Raw genomic sequence first — 6,124 nt, forward strand, 5'->3', positions numbered from 1 at the left:
TTCCCCATGACTACAGCTATATGAAATTACAATGTCTGTATAGGAAATAAGACAAGATGAGGAATACTAAATTGCTAATCTTGGTTACCTCTAGACCCCTGGGATTACGCATGAGATTTTATCTCTATATTAGCCAAAATGCTTGTAATCACTTTGATAAATAGGAAAAAATAAATTTACCAAAACAAATAGAGAAATGTCTTTCATTTCTTGCTGGTACATTTCCTTGAATGGACCTTGCATGATCAAGAAATTACCTACATTTATACATAAAGATCCCATCCTCCTGTGGTAAGCTACTGTAGTGTTTTAATAATCTTCTTGGTTAGAAGTCTTCCTTCTATCTGTCATTGAATGTCTTCTGGTACATTATTATAATTATTATTATAGTGTCTCTGGCTAAAATAAAGTTGGAGTTTGTTGTTTAGCTAATGTTACCACCATGGTTAACCACAAAAGAAAAGTATCTTTATGTATTATATATAACAATACGTTGGTTAAACTATTCGTTGTTTATTGAAAGCATTACAAACTGTGTAAACTTCTGTCATAATATATCATAATATAGTGGAATAAATGTGAGCAGGAATGAAATCACTTATCTGTGTGTTCTCAGCATCTACCAGACTTACAGCACATAAGAGGGACTCCCAACAAAGGATTGTTAAATCAATGGATTAAATTTAAAAAAATTTAAATTATGATCATTTCCTCAGAATATAAATGATTGGGGGTGGGGGCACCTGGGTGGTTCAGTCGGTTAGGCGTCCGACTTCAGCTCAGGTCATAATCTCACAGTTGGTGGGTTCCAGCCCCGCCTCGGGCTCTGTGCTGACAGCTCAGAGCCTGGAGCCTGCTTCGGATTCTGTGTCTCCTCCTCTCTCTGCCCCTCCCATGTTCATGCTCTGTCTCTCTCTGTCTCTCAATAATAAATAAACATTAAAAAAAATATATATATATATAAATGATCAGAAATACCTTGATTTTTGAAAAATCTCTGGAAAAATCCAGATCAAGACTTTCATTAGATATTTTTGAAGAAAATTATCCTCAACTACAATAGAAGGGGTTTTGCCTGGACAGCCTCTAAGTCTTTCACCGTCTATTAAAATGTATAATTCTCCAATTTTATGAGTCATTGGATTATAAATGCCAAAATATTGAAAACTAGTTATTTTTCATTTTTAAATATTGTTTCCTTTATTTTAAGAAAAACATATTAAAAAATAAAAAAGAATTGGCATAGTTAGGCCAGACCTATATTTTCAATGGAAACAGAGCTGAGCAGATTCAGACAGCAGAGCTCTGTGACCAAACAATCCTCGCTCAACATGACAGAATGGAGTCTATTTTTACATGTAGAAAGGATAATTTTTAAAAAAAACAGCTCTATGCTTTAAACAGTCTTTTCACACTCCATATTGACTGTGCACATGGCTTGAAATAAAATAGAATTAGAGTATGGTAGAAATACTACAGGGCAGCTCATTGACAATCAACAACTTTGAAATCTTGGATTGTAAAATCACAGAATTTACCTGGAGAAGGAGGAAAAAATAAAATCCATTATCAGGCAAAGTGCTTTCCAGCCTCTAGTCCAGAATTTTGTGTAGTTTCAGCAATGGCCCAAAGAAGTAGCAATTCAGACCAAAGTGAATCCCACCAGGTCTGTTCCAATTTGAAGTCTCCGTTTTAAAGTGGGGGTAATCAACCCCTAGTCTGGAGTTCCTGAAATATCCCTGAGCAGGTTGTGGGTAGTTTTAGGGTCAACTACAGAATCTCATTCAGTCTAAGATGACTAAAGTTCCCTTAATATTATGAGCTCAGGTTGTGGAAAATTCAATGGCAGTATTTCCCAAAGTGTAATGGCTAGTGTATTTAAAGTAATGCCATTTTCCCTGCCCACTTCTCTGTGAACGTACTACCGTGGTATGCTCTGGTCCCATGCTGTCCAATATGTGGCCATTAAGTACATATGGCTACTGATTACCTGTAACTGGCTAATCCAAACTGGATGTTCTGTAAGTGTAAAATAAACACCGAATTTTGAAAGCTTAGCACAAAAAATAATGTGTCTGGAAACCAATTTGACAATACATTTCATATTAAAAAAAAACAAAAAATAATGTAAAATATCTCACTAATACTTTTTTGTATAATTATATGTATAAATGACCATATTTTGGATAAACTCAGTTAAATAAGACACACATACACACAGGAATGTTACTCAGCCATAAAAAAAGAATGAGATATTGTCCTTTGTGACAACATGGGTGGACCTGGTATTATGCTAAGTGAAATAAGTCAGGCACAGAAAGAAGACACCACATGATTTCACTTATATGTGGAATCTAAAAAAAACAGAACCAATGAATAAACAAGTGAGAAACAGACCCTTAGAAACAAATCAAGCTGGTGGTTGTCAAAGAGGAGATGGGGGGATGGGGAAAATAGAAGAAGGGCACTAAGAGGTACACATTTCCAGTTATAAAATAAATAAGTCTCAGAGATGAAAAGTACAGCACAAGAAATATAATCAGGAATACTGTAAAAATGTCACATGGTGACAGATGGTGTCTACACTTATGGTGAGTGAGCACTGAGTAATGTATAGACATGTTGAATCATTATGTTGTACACCTGAAACTTATATAACATTGTATATTAATTATACTTCAGTAAAGAAATGAGATATATTATTAACCTCAACTTTGCCTATTTCTTTTCACCGTCTTTCAAAGAGGCTATTAAAATATTTTCCTTTATGTGTGGTCTACATTTGTGGTGTACATTATATTTCCACCTGACCGTGCTGCTCTGGACAGACAGCACCTGCAAAAGCTCCTGTCCATCCCAACTTTCCACTCCCACAGCATGCTGGGAGTTGTACCTGGGACCACTAGAGAAGGCTCTGGCTCAGGTAGAATGAAGAGAATTTATCTGATGGCCAACAGCAGGGGGAAAGCCCAGTGCTGGGTGCTCCGGTTGAGTCTGGGGCTGAGAGCAAATGAAATAGAGGGAGAAAATAACACATCTTTGCACCTTGTTTCCTTAAGTAGATTTATCTCAGTGAGTAAATTAAAAAAAAAAAAAACCATGTCAGTACAATTAGGTCTGTGGATGTGTGTATATGGCCACTGAAGTTTGTTTTTTACATCAAGGTGACTGTTTACTTAAGATTCTTTGAATAAAACCGTTGACATATATATATATGTGTATATATATATACACATATATATATGTATATATACACATATATATATATATATATATATATATATATATATATAATATTATTTGCTGGTTTTTATTGTGAATTCTTAACTTTTCTATGTCATACAGCATGGGGTTCATTATCTCCATCACATCAGGAGAAGCTAGCTTTGGGCCATTCAAGGAAGGAGAGGAGCTAGTTAACTAGGCTGTCCCACACTGTTTTTCTCTAACATTATCTACACAGCAGTCACATTCTCCAGTTGCATTCCTTAGACTTGTAATCAAAGTGCCTGCACTTAGGACCTGTGTGAGGAGTTGGTAATATGTATGCCAAGCTGTACTTTTCAATGTTTCTATCAGCCCCTGAGGACTCCAGTTGCATTATTATGAAAGGTGTTTAAGAACTTCCCGTAGGGTACAAGAGGGGCACCGGGGTGGCTCAGTCAGTTAAGCGCCCAACTTCAACTCAGGTTATGATCTCACTGGTCGTGGGTTCAAGTCCTGAATCAGGCTCTGTGCTGACAGCTCAGCGCCTGGAACCTGCTTCGGATTCTGTGTCTTCCTCTCTCTGCCCCTCCCTCCCTCTCTCTCTCTCTCTCTCTCAAGAATAACAAAACATTTAAAAAAATTAAAAAGGGTACAAGAATTCTACTAAAGATTTTTTTTTTCTATTAAAGTTCACAATGCAGGAAATTATAAAGGGCAGAAAAACAGTCTGAGAATGAAGGCAGTTTTGAAAACAGCTGAGTTCATTAACCATCTTCTTCCACCAAGAGAAGTTTTTTATTCACTTGCTTGGCCATTTGCACCCAGCTAGGTGCAAATCGAAGGTATACAGTAGGTGCTAATCTTGCAAGCAGTTAAGAAGAAACCTTGGTATAATGTTATATGTTCATTATAACAATAAATAAGAAGAGGAAACAGGGGACAGCTTCTAGTACGTATCTGAAAATTTCAAAATGAAGAACCTCAAAATTAGCAAAGAAGGAAAGAAATTTCTCTTAAAGGAGAAAGATGTTTGCTTTTACCTCTTAGAAAAGATCAAGAGGTCTGCTATCAATTCGAGCAGACTCCCTAATAAGTAACAACAATGTGCCTGCCTGGCCAAATTTTCCTATGGGCTTTGTTCCCGCTATTGTTTAGAAGCCAAGAATTAAGTTGAACTGAAAAAGCCTAGCTTGTTTTCGGTCATCATATTGTGTTATCAATGTTATGAAATAACACACAATGTTAGAAAAACAAGTACAGCAAAAGGGAGTTCTTTATAACTGCTTTATTTCTGTATTGAAACCAGTTCTTGGGGAAAAGGGAACAGACGAGGCAAAAATGTTTCTCCTATTTTATTAATACGTGTAGTACAAAATCCTTTTAGTGTGGAACTCATTTAGCTGAGCACCTCTGAGAGGAAACCTCTGGGAGATGGTGTAGGACATGCCTTGATCTCAGTTTCTTATATAACCAGGTTATAGGTTATATATATATAGGTTATATAACCAGGTGCAGGTATTAGGGACCCCATGACACCAGGGCATAAGACATCATAGTCCTTATTTTTCTAAACCAAATGTCATCAGCTTTGAGCTCTCATCCATGTACCTAGCAGGATATCAAATCTCAGCTACTGTTCAAGCCCTTGTCCTCCCTTCTACAGAATCATACAAGAATCACAGGCTAACACTGCCCCACTTTGAGGGGAGGCCTATACTTAAGTCCTTGGATATTGACTTCATTCCCACTGTCCATTCAAAGGATTGGAGGTTGAAAAATTCATATAGACATCAGATATTGTCCCCCATTTCTTGAGAGTTGCTTTATTAGTCACTTGGGCTGACAAAAAATACTACAGACTGGGTGGCTTAAACAACAGAAATATATCTTCTCACAGTTCTGGAGGCTGGACGTCTAACATCAAGGTGAGAGTTAGCATGGTTTCTCCTGAGGCCTCTCTCCTTGGCTTATCCACAAGCACCTTCTCGCTGTGTGTTCATCTGGTCTACTCTCTGTGCACACATGCTCCTGGTTTCTTCCTCTTCTTACAAGGACACCAGTCCCACTGGATTAAGACTACGTTTATGGGGCGGCCTGGGTGGCTCAGTCGGTTGAGCGTCCGACTTCAGCTCAGGTCATAATCTCGCCATCCCTTCATCTCAGGTCATAATCTCGCCATCCGTGAGTTCAATCCCTGCGTCAGGCTCTGGGCTGACAGCTCAGAGCCTGGAGCCTGCTTCGGATTCTGTGTCTCCCACTCTCTCTGCCCCTCCCCCACTCACACTCTGTCTCTCAGTCTCAAAAGTGAATAAATGTTAAAAAAAAAAAAAAAAGACATTTATGACCAAAACTTAATTACTTTCTTATAGGCCCTAATTCCAAATATAGTCACATTGGGGGTTAGGACTCCAACCTATGAATTTTGGGGAGGAGGAAAAGACACAATTTAGTCCATAACAGTTGCCCTTGAAGGAGTTAACTGGAGCCCCAGGGGTTAGTGTAAAGGGATTGGGAATTCAGACTTGGATGAATTCAGAGGTGAGGAGGAAAGGGTGTGAACTGAGATCTGAGAGGTTTCTGCTTTCACCTTCTTCCTTCTTAACTCAAAGCTGGATCATATCTCTCCATCTAAAGCCAGCCAGGTGAATCCTTTTCAACTGGCCAGAAACACAGCCAATCTTCACTTTTCTCCCGAGTGATTCTGTGTTTTCTGTGTTTTTAAAGACCTTTTCCTTTCCCTTCTTTTCCCTTCTCACCCCCTCCCCTCCCTTCCTCCCTTCCTCCTATCTTCCTTCTTTCCTTCCTCCCTCCCTTCCTCCCTTCCTTCCTTCCTTCCTTCCTTCCTTCCTTCCTTCCTTCCTTCCTGGGATGGGTGTCGTAGGATAGGGTGGATATTCATCAGACTGAAGACAAAGAT

Source organism: Panthera pardus, unplaced genomic scaffold (genome assembly GCF_024362965.1).
Source record: "Panthera pardus isolate Hobbes unplaced genomic scaffold, ASM2436296v1 HiC_scaffold_13, whole genome shotgun sequence".
NCBI classification, from domain to species: Eukaryota; Metazoa; Chordata; class Mammalia; order Carnivora; family Felidae; genus Panthera; species Panthera pardus.